This window comes from Astyanax mexicanus, chromosome 23, assembly GCF_023375975.1.
Source record: "Astyanax mexicanus isolate ESR-SI-001 chromosome 23, AstMex3_surface, whole genome shotgun sequence".
In the NCBI taxonomy this organism is placed as follows: domain Eukaryota; kingdom Metazoa; phylum Chordata; class Actinopteri; order Characiformes; family Acestrorhamphidae; genus Astyanax; species Astyanax mexicanus.
Window position 1 is genome coordinate 11,672,915 of NC_064430.1, and position 13,404 is coordinate 11,686,318.

Sequence of the window (13,404 nt, forward strand, 5' to 3'; positions counted from 1 at the left end):
CTAGCAGATAATGCTAATGCTGCTTCAGCAGTGCTAGCCGGGGTTAGCAGCAGGCTACAGGCCGATAATACTCACCTCTGGAAGGCCAAATAGCTAGCTATCGCTTAGCAAGGTTAGTGGGTAATGCTAATGCTTCTCCAGCAGTGCAAGCCAGGGTTAGCAGCAGGCTACAGACCGATAATACCCACCTTTGGGTGGCAAAAGAGCTAACGCTCAGCATGGTTAGTGGGTAATGGTAATGCTGCTCCAGCAGGGCTAGCCAGGGTTAGCAGCAGGCTACGGACTGATAATACTGACCTTTGGGTGGCCAAAGAGCTAGCTATCACTTAGCAAGGTTAGTGGGTAATGCTAATGCTTCACCAGCAGTGCTAGCCAGGGTTAGCAGCAGGCTACAGACCGATAATAGCACGGTTAACGACTAATGTTAATGGTAATTGGTTTGACTAAAAAAAAAATGTCAAAACCAAACTGAAAACCCTAAAACTCGATATGAAAGACCTGTATGTTTTTTCACACTGCAGAAAAAAACTGGACTGTGGTTTGATTGATCCAGACCTAGACTATGTTTAAGATGCTTTCACACATTCCTTGTTTGGTCTGAAACTCTCACTATACTCTAAAACTAAAACGCATATGTGAAAGTTTCTGTGGTTTGTCTGCAGTCTGATAAAACTTTTCTGGAAAGTTTGAACTTTAGAACAATTACAGGAAGTTGAGGCAGACTATCATCACCCGTTAAACAATAGAAGAAGAAATCCTTTATGTGCAGGTGCGTGACGCAGTAGTATTAGAGCAAATGCTTATGCTGGTGACTTCTGTATCTACTGTAACTGTAGATTAACACTTATTTATAAAGAGAAATAAAAGGAATGCTTTTAAATTTTAGTTATTCTGCTTCATGCTGTCATACCTTAGCTTGTGTCTTTCTTGTGTTTTTTGTGTTTTTTTATTTTGTTCTGCTTTGTTTTCTTTAGTTTGGTTTTGATTCTTTGTTTGTTCATTTCACTTCTTTTTTTAGTTAAGACTTATTAGTCATTTGTTTTATAGTATTTGCTTTACAGTCTTAGTGCTTATTTCTTTGTCTTAGTTCTTTTTTTTCTTTTCCTTTTTGTAATGTCAAAAACATAAAACCAAACTTCCGTTTGCATCCTGCCTCCAGCACGTTATGTTATGTGGGTTTAAAATTGGGTTTATAATGTAACAAAAACATTGGTGTGTACCTTGGTGTGAACTCTGAAGCCTGGTTTGTTTGGTTCAGACCGAACTGAAAACCCTAAGACTAGTTGTGAAAAACCTGTATTAACATGTTTATGTTGCAATTAAAATTTTATGGTGAAATGCCCCTTTAAGATTCATTCATTTAAGGAGTTTAAATGGTAAACTCCGTCATCTGGCAGCTGAAGCAGACCAGTGAGCTCAATGTTTTATAAAGCATATCTTTCACTATCTTTCACACACACACACACACACACACACATACATAGCAACAGCCAAACTAGGCTCAACTTTCCTAAAGCATTCTATCGCTTTATTTTCATCCCCTCTTTTTCTTCCTGGTAGGCACTAATGAATCATACAGTGTGAATGCGTGTGAGGGCGCTCCACAAGAGCCGTTTAATTAGCTCTCTGCCTCCTCAGCTCCATTCAGGCTGGGCTCGGCCGTAATTAGGCAGTGGAGAAAAAGTGGAGGAATCCTCGACCAGGCCGGGCAACCCTGAGTAACTGTAAAGAGGAATGCTTGGCCCGAGTGCTTTAAGAAGAGTTGTGTTGGCAGTGTCCTCGCGGTGATAGCGGAGCTGTAAAACGCAGCCGAATGTGAAAACACCAACTGAGAGACAGTTAAACGGCAAGAATGCAGTTGATACAGCTGCTCTAAAAAGCAGAGCGGGAGGATTTCTCTTTTTTCAAACCGTCTGTGCTTGCTGTTACTGCTGTTGTTGCTCTTGGTGAGTGTCTGGATGTGTTACTGTGTGTTTTTGTGTGTGTGTGCATGTTTGTCTACTTGTCTTAGTAATTTTAGATGCGTGTCATTATAAAAGCACTGCGCCTTTTGGCTCTTATAATGTAAAAAAAAAAAAGTTGTCAGAACACTTTAAATTTGACTTTGAAATTTTTAGGAAACAAAAATAAAAATATAAGACAGTTCTTATGGCTGTAAGAGTTTAAGAGAATCGTTCATCATACAGTCAAGCAGTAGAACCAACCAGAAACAACTTAATTCAAATTCTTAAAAAAAATAAATAGATTGAACATCAATATTTCACATTAATGTTAACAGTTTAAAAGCCACAGATTGTAGAGCATGTAAAGACGTTTTTTTATGGCTATTTTGCATGCTAAAATGCAGACTTAAAAACTATGCGATATATTTATAGCCTATAGCCTTAATCATTGACGTTAGTTTAGTGAAGGTAGCCATCTTGGAAAGCTATTTAATTTGCATAAAGTCACATTTTTATTATTAAGGACATTATTATAAGGAACTGATCAGCTGAGGGTGTTTTAACACAGGTGGACCTAACATCATTTAAAAAAAAAAAAAAAATATATATATATATATATATATATATATATATATATTTTTTTTTTTTTTTTTTTTTTTTTTTTTTTTTTTTTGTTAGGCCAAAATTAATGATTTTGCAAAAAAACAAAGCAGACTTTATAGGTCTTCACTTTAACCCAAATAAAATAAAAACCCTGTTGACATAAAGTGAGATACCCCTCGCTGCAGAACCACAAGTCCAGGGGGTGGGGCTGGATCTGATCCAAGGGGTGGAGCCTGCCCTCCTGACCACCCATATCTTCTTTTCATTGGTTTTAAGTCATCGCATTTCAATTCGTCGTTAAACTTAACACGTGTCGCTTACGTTTCCCGACCAGGACTTTTATCTTATCAAATAAATCCTGGAAAATGTTATTTGCTACGTAGCACATTTAAATCACACAATACAGATTTAAAAGAAGGAACATGTCTGTGATTACAAACATAATAAAATGCTGTACATTTCCTATATAAATATTAACTATTTCATTTTTTATCTTTAATAAAAAGGGCCTAAAGACAAAATAAAAAATAAATAATTAAAATAAAGGATGCCAATGAGTGTCTTATCTACCAGCTACCATGTTCATTTATTATTACAGATATTAATACACAATCAAAATGGCGAACAAAAAACAGAGTTCTATAAAAAGAGTGTAACGATGTATAATTTTCCAAAGAGCTTGGAAAAATGCCCAGTACACTGAGAGTATAGAATGAGGATGTTGTTACTGCCAGATTGTTATTTATATTTTTTCTTTCTCCTCTTCCCCGTTCGTGATTGTTTACTTGACTCGGATGGGGAAGAGTCCGATCTGCTTCAGACCAATGAAAACACGACGTAGGAAGAGTTGGATCAGATCCAGCCCCACCCCCTGGACTTGTGGTTCTGCAGCGAGGGGTACTTGCATAAAGTTGCAAACTTTGTAATGTTCACAATGGGCTTGTTTCAAGATATTAACCATAATTAAAGCTTTAACTCAACTAAAAGTGGGAACAATATAATAAATATTAAGTTAAATATTCAATTATTAATTGCTGAAAGTTCAGCAAGTTTTTTTAGTACCTTGAAAAGAAAAGAACAGTATAAAAGTTCAAAGATCAAAATTACTTTCTTAAAGGAGTGGTTTTATCCCAAGATAACAGGGTGGACAGGAAATGATGAGGTTATCATGATGAAATATTTATATTATATAAAAAAACACCTTAAAAACTTAGCAGTAACACTTTTTTTGTTATATAACCACTTGAAAGAATTATTCATCTAAACCAGGAAGCACTGTGGATATGACAAAAAACACCCCTATAAATTCAGCTCTAGAAACCACTCTAGAACACTTCAGATTCTGAATCAGTTTCTCTGTCTTACACACTGCTGTATGAAGTGTATGTAAATGATCCTCTATGTATGTAACAATGTGTTTATTTACTTTAAAATGAATTCTCAAAAGTGTGTGTATGTGTGTGTGTTTGAAAGCTGGTGGGTGGACCACACTGTAACTAACCATGGGCCTTTTTTATTTTTTTCTACAGGGCCACCAAACAAGGCAGTGGTGGTAACCGTCAGCAACGGCCCACTCTAATGTGAGTTAATCATATACCCTGCGGTTATATGACAAAAAACAGGTTTTTGGCATTAAACTGCCTTCACTACAGACCAGTACGATTGCTACATTCACACAACACACACACACACACACACATACAGAGATACACACTATCGCTGGGAAGCATGGCCACCACTGGTGTGATTCGTGGACTGTGACTGGGAAATGGTGACAGCGCTGGATGAAAAATCTACAAAAGGTGTCTCTCTCTCTCTCTCTCTGTCTTTTTCTTTTCTTTCTCTTACTGACGAATCTCAAAAGCTACACAAATCTAAAGTCATTCTAAAAATGGAAACTCTTTTTTTTTAACTCTTGATACATGAAAATGACAAACCAAAACCATGAACCTCAAACGTTGCTCACTCTTCATTAAAATTGAAAAGACTTTATTGAAGAGTCTGTCAGAAACAACATAAAAAACAGCTATAAACAAAATGTAAAAATGCTCAAATTTCATAATCAAAAAAAAAAATTAATCCTGATTCAGTATATGTACACTGACTTTTTGAAGTGTTTGGAAAGGATTTCAAAGTTAAACCAAAGTCCGAAGTTAAACAGGAAGTACTGTCTTCCATCATGCAACACAGACATCCCACTTCTTCTGTGATTACTGTGATTCACTTTTATATTAACCCTCCTGTTATGTCCCGGGTCAATTTGACCCGTTGTATAGTTTAAATATCTAGGAAAAATAGTTAAAAGTGTTTTTTTTTCCAATAAGAAACTTCTTCTGCCTGCTGAAATCAGTGTAATCAACATATATAATGAAAAAGGTTCATCTCACATATTTGCAAAAAAAACTAAAATTTGCAATGTTATGTTTCAATGTTTAATGTAAAACTATTGTTTTATTCGTTGGTATTTTAAAAGTAATAAAGTAACGAAATATTAAAAAAAAATTGGAATATGTATTTTTTTGTTATGCAAAACGAGTGAATTATCCTATTTGAAGCATTACCTGTTAGAGGTAAGAAACACTATTGTACTAAATATTGATAGAATAATAATTAGTATTATTAATAATAATAATTAGTAATGGAGTTGTGATGTAATATTCAAACTGCTTGTAAGGATTTTTGGGGGGTTTCAGACAACTTGTGGATAATTAAAGCAGCACAAGGTAGGATTTCCTTGATTTTTGATCTTATTAAAGAAGTATAATTACAGCTTGAAACTCACTGCAGCGCTGCATTGAGGTGTAATAGGAGGAATAGCGGTGCTCTCGTGTCTGTGCCGGAGCTCCTCAGAGCTCAAACCAGACTCTGTAATTTTTCCGAGGCGGCCGCGACCAACGCGCGTGAGAACTGCGACCTGCTTTCCTGCTTACCTTTAGTTCTAACAGTTCTACAAGGACTACTGGTTCATTCTTTACAAACTAACATACAGACACTCTGGCAGAAGCTGGAAAGAGACCGAATATGTCTGTAAAAGCCAGAAAACGAGAAAGAGAAACTAATCTGCCTGAAACATTTATTACACTCTACAACTGTAGGGGGAGCCCACGAGCACAAAATCTCAATCCTACCTAGTGGAGCTTTAAACATGCACCGGGTCAAATTAACCCACTATTTTAATTATTATTACTATTAAATTAACACACTATTGTCGGTACTGAAAAATGAACATAATAGAAGCGGTTAATAGCAGCTCCCTGACACTCACAAATCATATATATTCTTGTGGAATTCGAACAAAAGAACTTACTTGTGCTTTGACCTACTTCTGTCTTTATAGTGTATCAGTTCAGTTCTGCAGCTTTATGATTCCATAGCAATTTAATTATAGCTTGGTGCCACCTCTATAAAATGAATGTTTGCAATGCCACCAGGAGTTACAGAAGGTTCAAATCACTACCTTTGGTTAAATGGCATTACTTTATCTGTTAATAGACGCCATGCTGAGTGCTATAAATACTGCAAATCATATTTTAACCAGTAAGTCATGTCCTTATTTGTAGCATTTTGGATTTTAAAATACAATGGTCACTTTAGGAAGGTGAGGCTAAATGCTAACGCTAAACTGTACATGCTTCCACTTTTTACAATACAAACTTAAATGTCCTTTATTTAGACTTATGTCCGGTAACACTTTATTTTAAGGAACACAAATTAGGCGCTTATTAATGTCTTATTATTTGCTTAATAAAGCCTTAATTAGACATTTGTATATGATTTATTCACTACGTATTAGGCTTTATTCTGTGTAAGTGTTTTTGGTGCTTAATTAGGGGTCCGTTATGTGGAAATGATTAATAATGGCTGTATTTGTTCTTATAGTGCACAATAAACAGTTATGTTAGCACCCTGTTTGTTAAGCAGATTATTAAGCGTTAACTATCAGCTAATTCTACATGTTATTAGTGTTATTATAATTGGCAGCAGTTTGATCTATGTGAGTTTGGTAAGGTTATGGCGGTGCTGGAGTTTATTGAGTTAATAAGGGGTTAATTTAATAAGTCACTAACAGACCAAGATGTGCACCATATTCTAAAGTGAGGTTCTGCTCATCACCAATTAGACACGAAAAATCAGTGAATAAATATTGAATCAATCACAGACCCCTATCCTAATTAAGCACCAATAACACTTAATAACACAGAATAAAGCCTAATACGTAGTGAATAAATCATAAACAAATGTCTAATTAAGGCTTTATTAAACAAATAATAAGACATTAATAAGCGCCTAATTTGTGTTCCTTAAAATAAAGTGTTACTTTATGTCCCTTCATTTATAAAGGCACTCAAAATAAAACATAATATAATCATTAATGTGATCATAACAAAATAAAATAACTATAAAAGGACAGAGGGAGAGAGAGAGAGAGAGAGAGAGAGAGAACAATGTTGTGGTGTAAATGAACAGATTGTAGAGTGTAGAGAAGGGCCACTCTCGCAGTGCGGATGTGACTGCACTATCGACATATGCCCAGAATGTGAAATCTGAATTTTAAATGCAGGAGTTGTGTTGACACCTTTTAGTGTCAGGGGACTGGCATCCTGTACAGCTGCTACATGACACATCAGATCTCACACACACACACACACACACACACAGACAAACACACACACACACACACACACACACACACACACACTCTCTCTCTCTCTCTGTAATTTACTCAGAGAGTTGACGAACTTGATGAAGTCAGGCTTGCCAAACTGCAAATCATATAGGCATTTAAACATTTCAAATTAAAATAATTAATGCTCATCTGGTTTTGTACTCATTTTTTATACAGGGGAAAAACGAGGCAGAGGGAGTGTCTTACTGTTTTACTCTGAATGCAGAGATATGCATACGTGAAATATCTAATTTGTGCAGTTTTCATATTTTTAAATTGTTTTTTGGGGGCTATTTTTGTAAATACATTTGTTTGGTTTGTATTCTATAAAAGTGGTTTCGGCTTAATGACCATGGGAAAATGTGGGTCCTGGGCTGAGACCCAGGAGCAGTTGATAGGATAAGAAATCTTGGCATAAATTAATGAAATGGGAGTAACCCTGAATGCCCTGAATGATAACCCACTGAATATTTTAACCCATTTGCAGTAATAATGAAAAGTTATTAGTTATTACATGTTTTTACTTTCTCTTTTAATGAAGATTATGACTATGCAGGCAATTTTTGAAGAACAGACATGGCTGTGGAAACATGAACATCCCTAGAGAAAATGTTGTCTTAAAGGTTAAGATTTTCCACACTGTCTTAACATTTTCTTATTTTGTATTTGTAGTACAAAGTACATGTGAAATGCGTAAACCTACAGTGATATTGTGCATCACAGTGCTATTATATAGTTATAATAAAATGTCAAATTATATGGTAGATAGACAGACAGACAGACAGACACAGGGTCTTAGATTTGAATGGATGAGTGCAAAACTTAATTGCAGTACAGTGTAATTTTTAAAATATTAAAAATTACATAAATTGCAAGACTTACAAAATACATACGATACACAAACAAGAATGAATAAACAAGTTTAAATGTAATTAAATATATAGACAATACGCAAAAAAAATGTGAGCGTCCAACTGAACTGAACTTACTGGATTTATGTTATGTGGGTGTGTATGCGTGTGTGTGTTTTTTCCCCGGTCTGGCAGCTGAACACACTGCTGGGTGGTGAATGTGTGCAGCGGGGATTTTATGAATGAGTGTTTGTAGGAGGGCTATGGGTGTCAGAGTGATAAGCGTCATTAATAAGGCTATTGAGCATCACCACATTCATGCCACATATCAAATCTTTACTGAAAGCGATCAGCTCCCGCTGTCACAGAGCATTAGACACAGCCCAGCGACGCACACAGCCACACACACACACACACATGCAGGCATTAGCATTAGAGCCTGTGCACACCCACGCACGCACACACACACACACGGGGCATTAGCATTAGAACACGCAAAGGCATTAGCATCAGAAGAAACACACACAAACACGGACGGACATTAACATTAGAAAATGAGCCATCAGTCAGAATGAATCAGGGGAGAGGGGAACGAGGAAAGGAAGGGGAAACTGTGGCTGAGTGTGTGTGTGTGAGTGTGTGTGTGTGTAGGTGCTAGCTATGTGTGTGGGAGGTTTTTTTAGGCCCCGGTGGATCACCTCCAACATTTTAAACAGTATTTTTAGCTATGCTTTTCTCACATACAATAATAAAATAATAAAAAATAGCCACTATTTGTTCTATTTAAGGTCTATTTAAAATTGATTTAATAATAAATTAATTAATTAAAGCAAAATTTTATCTTCTAAAGTTTTCAAACGATGTATATTACACTTATCAAACGATTCTTTTTTACATGCAATAATAATAATAATAATAATAGAAAATAGCCACTGTTTGTAACTAAGGTCTATTTAAAATAGATTTAATAATAAATTCATTCATTAAAGCAAAGTTTTACCTTCTAAAGTATTAAACAATGTATATTACACTTATATCAAACGATGCCACCAAAAGTATCCACATTCACCGTGTTTCTCATCATATTCTCAGCAGTATATTTCATTAAGTAGCGCAGATTTGCATTAGCCCGAGCTAATCAGCTCCAGCTAAGTGTTGAAGCTGTTATTCAGGAAGCTTAATGCTTATTGAAGCGGCGCTGAAGAACAGCCAGGCCCTCGCCCCACAAAGCCGAACATTTCTCTATGCCTTTCTGTGACTTTGGAAAATAATTGAGTTAAAACACTCGATAAAACATTAATTAGTTTAGCTGTCTGGAGACGATGCCATAGATAAGAGCCTATGTAATTCATATTGATTAGAATATGCACATTGAATGCAACCTCTTAAGACAAGGCTCCTCTATTAAACCAGCACAAAGCCTGGGTCATCATTTGTACAAAGAGAGATCGTTCGAGATTTTATCTTTAACATAAAAAGCTTTGATTGGATTTTTCTCGCCCCCCCCCCCCACCTCTTTAAAAGAGCCGCACCCCCCCTACCTTATTCTGCCTTGATTATATTACCACTTAATTAGTTTGTATATTGAGTTGAACGCAGTTTATTGATTTGGCCGGCTTTCATTTGCAATGCAAAAATTCCTCTAATCCAATGTAATCTCATCCTTAGCCACAGAAAGAGAATAATGACTTTTTTTCCTGCCACTTTTATTTGAATTACTTTTATTGCTCGATGCTGTTCTCAGTTTCACACATACTACATAAGTGTACAGATTCTGCATTTATAAACGTCCATATATTTATATACAGCTATGGATAAAATAAAGAGATCACTTCAGTTTCTGAATCAGTTTCTCTGATTTTGCTATTTATATGTTTATTTGTTTGAGTAAAATTAACATTGTTGTTGTATTCTATAAACTACAGACAACATTTCTCCCAGATTTCAAATAAAAAAAAAATGTCATTTAGAGCATTTATTTGCAGAAAAAAAATGGCTGAAATAACAAAAAAGATGCAGAGCTTTCAGACCTCAAATAATACAAAGAAAACAAGTTTATATTCTTAAAGTTTTAAGAGTTCAGAAATCAATATTTTGTGGAATAAGCCTGGTTTTTAATCACAGTTTTCATGCATCTTGGCATGTTCTCCTCCACCAGTCTTACACACTGTTTTGGATAACTTTATGCCTTTACTCCTGGTGCAAAAAATGTATGCAGCTCAGCTTGGTTTGATGACGTGTGATCATCAATCTTCCTCTTGATTATATTCCAGAGGTTTTCAATTTGGTAAAATCAAAGAAACTCATCATTTTTAAGTGGCCTCTTATTTGATCTGGATTTTTTACATGTATTGTAGACGTACTGTAGATGGTTTTAATAGCACCTATGTGTACAAACAAAAAACAAACACACACATACAGTACAGTACTGTTAAAATGTTAGGTGTAGTTTGCTAAGTGTTTATTTACTCAGCTAAGCACATTTATAATGCTCTTATTTTGTTAGTTACAATCATTATTAATACAATTATTATTGAGTAGTACTCTTTACATATGTTTATTACTGTGCCCATTATAGTGTGTGTGTGTGTGTGTGTGTGTGTGTGTGTGTGTGTGTGTGTGTGTGTGTGTCTGCGTATGTGTGTGTGTGCGTTGTGTGTTGGTATCAGTCTTCCTTAGATACAGACACACTGAAGTCATTGATGTCTGGCACAGTTCTTTTCCGGTGAGTTCAGTCCTTTAAAGTCTGTGTGTGTGTGTGTGTGTGTGTGTGTGTTTGCATTTTCAGTCACTGTTCCCATGCATGGCACGTTTCAGTGTGTTTTCACCCACTACCAATTTCACATGGTTTGTGTGTGTGTGTGTGTGTGTGTGTGTGTGTGTCTCATGGCCGGTCACTGAGTCATGGACCCAACACTGGATCAAATGCTCTCGGCCTCTCTGACCAAGAGACGGGTGAGTTATAGCTTTATCAGAGCCTCCGCTATCTCTCTTTACACACACACACACACTACACTACACACACAGCTGTGTGAAATGAGGTAGTGGTTGAACACACACTGAATACACACCATTATTTACCTCATTACCTGGGTATTATCTAGCTTAAATATATATATATATATATATATATATATATATATATATATATATGGAAAAAATTAAGATACCATTTCAGTTTCTGAATCAGTATCTCTTTTCTTTGGTTTTGCTATTTATAGGTATATGTTTAAGTAAAATGAACATTGTTGTTTTATTCTATAAACTACGGACTACGTTTCTCCCAAATTCCAAATAAAAATATTGTCATTAAGAGCATTTATTTGCAGAAAAATTAAGAAATGGATCTTTTAGACCTCAAATAATGCCAAGAAAACAAGTTCATATTCATAAAGTTTTAAGAGTTCAGAAATTAATATTTGGTGGAATAACCCTGGTTTTTTAATCACAGTTTTCGTACATCTTGGCATCATGTTCTCCTCCACCAGTCTTACACACTGCTTTTGGATAACTTTATGCCACTGCTGGTGCACAATTTCAAGCAGGTCAGCTTCTTTTGATGTCTGTGATCATTCATCTTCCTCTTAATTATATTCCACTATATAGTATGTACAATAGGAAAATTTGTAATATAATATTTTGTATATATTTCCACCATTCACCAGAGTTTCCTATCAAGGTGTTTTCCCTCAGTGTGAGATTATAATTATTTATTCACCACATGGCGTAACTCCTACATGAGCCACCAGGCCAGTTTAAAGCTTGGTCTGAATGTTTTGCTGTGGTATTTGTCTCTGCAGGAAGTGGTTGATGACTAATTGTGAGCTCAGGCTCTCGTCTCATAACAGTGGGTAATTATCTCTGCAACGTTTATGTCCACGCTGGCCTCAGGAGTCATCCTGAATTTGCAAATCTGCATCAAATATGCAAAAATTAAACGACTGGCAACGGAAAAAAAAACTTTCCAAAACCCTGAAGGATTACTTGTAACATCAGTGCTTCCTTTTACGCTACTTTTTACACTAATATTTATTTAACTAATAGTAGTATAATAGGTAGTATAAATTAAACTAAAGTACATGAACAAGTTATTTTTAATACATTTACTTTAAATTATTTAAATTTTAACTATTTTGAAGAATTAATATTTCAAATTTTAAATTCTACCACACATAAAACCGAAAACAATTAAGTTCATTATAGCATTAGCATTAGAGTACAAGATTTACAAAGTGTAAATGTAATAAAAAGCTTATACTGTATGTCAGTTTATAATATAATATAATATAATGTAATATAATATAATATAATATAATTTTCTTTAGATATTTAGGTTGTGGCTGTTTTGTAAGCCCTTTATAGTCTGCCGCATAACCACATAAATCTCTCACATCAGATGATTTTATAGGAAATGATTAATCAAAAAAACTTTTAAACTGATTACATTTCTTTTTTTATTTAATTTTGTGAAAGTTGTTAGGTTATAATACATGATAAGACACTGATGTGCTGCTCTAGATGTTTCTAAGTTCATATTCCTACTGGCTTTGACTTTTTTTGGGACCAAGCGTCACCATACATAAGGCCGCAGGTGGGCATGCTAAGCTCAGACAGCAGTAAGTGCTTGTAAGGGCTTGAATAAGCAAGGAGGTGTAAGTGGCCTATAAAGAGTATTAAGAGTGTTAAAAAATATTGATGTATTCAAGTATCACAATATTTTATTTTTCTGTAATACTGTATCAATTTTCCATTTTACATCATTTAATTTAATATTGGTTTACATGCAAAGATGTAACGGTGCCAGACAGTGGTTTATTGTATGTTGTGTTTAAACCCCAAACACTAGAGGGCAGTGTTGTGTTCTATTGTTAAAGGAGACTGTTATGATAGTGTAAAAAGTTTTGCTTTTACTTGCTCTTTCTAATTGGTGGATGGCGCTCTTTTCCCACATTCTTCAGTCAGCACAGGCACCACAGGAACCAACTTGTTGCACTTATATATATGTATTGAGGTGGTATTGCCTACACATGTATCGGAGGAGGCAAGTGCTAGTCTCACCCTCCTGGTGTTGGTGGCATCACTAGAGAATCCAGAAAAGTGGTTGGTGAAAATTGCTCTTGTTTAATATCACATTACTTACAGTATTTTTCAGTGTTGTGGGTGAACGAGTTCAAAAGAACACGTTTATTGAACACGTTCATTTTTTCGTGAACGTTGAACTGAACGCAACCCATTTTTTAATAAAGAACTTGAATGTGAATTAGTTCACATTATGTGTCATGAACGGCAGACATCACTGTAAATGAATGTCGGCTAGTTAATAACATACTGGCAACTACGC

General features: G+C 35.3%; 1 long non-coding RNA gene across 2 annotated transcripts in view; it reads left to right on the forward strand.

Moving 5' to 3' along the window:
* Positions 1–1,612: 1,612 nt before the first annotated feature.
* LOC103044506 (uncharacterized) overlaps positions 1,613–13,404 on the forward strand; it is a 43,038-nt gene continuing 31,246 nt past the window's right edge. Inside the window, exons 1-3 of one of the 2 annotated variants that reach the window (XR_454382.4) lie at positions 1,613–1,946; positions 4,076–4,348; positions 10,733–10,788. This is a non-coding gene — a long non-coding RNA (uncharacterized LOC103044506). The remainder of the gene's footprint in view (positions 1,947–4,075; positions 4,349–10,732; positions 10,789–13,404) is intronic. The other variant, XR_002649579.2, reaches the window with a different exon arrangement.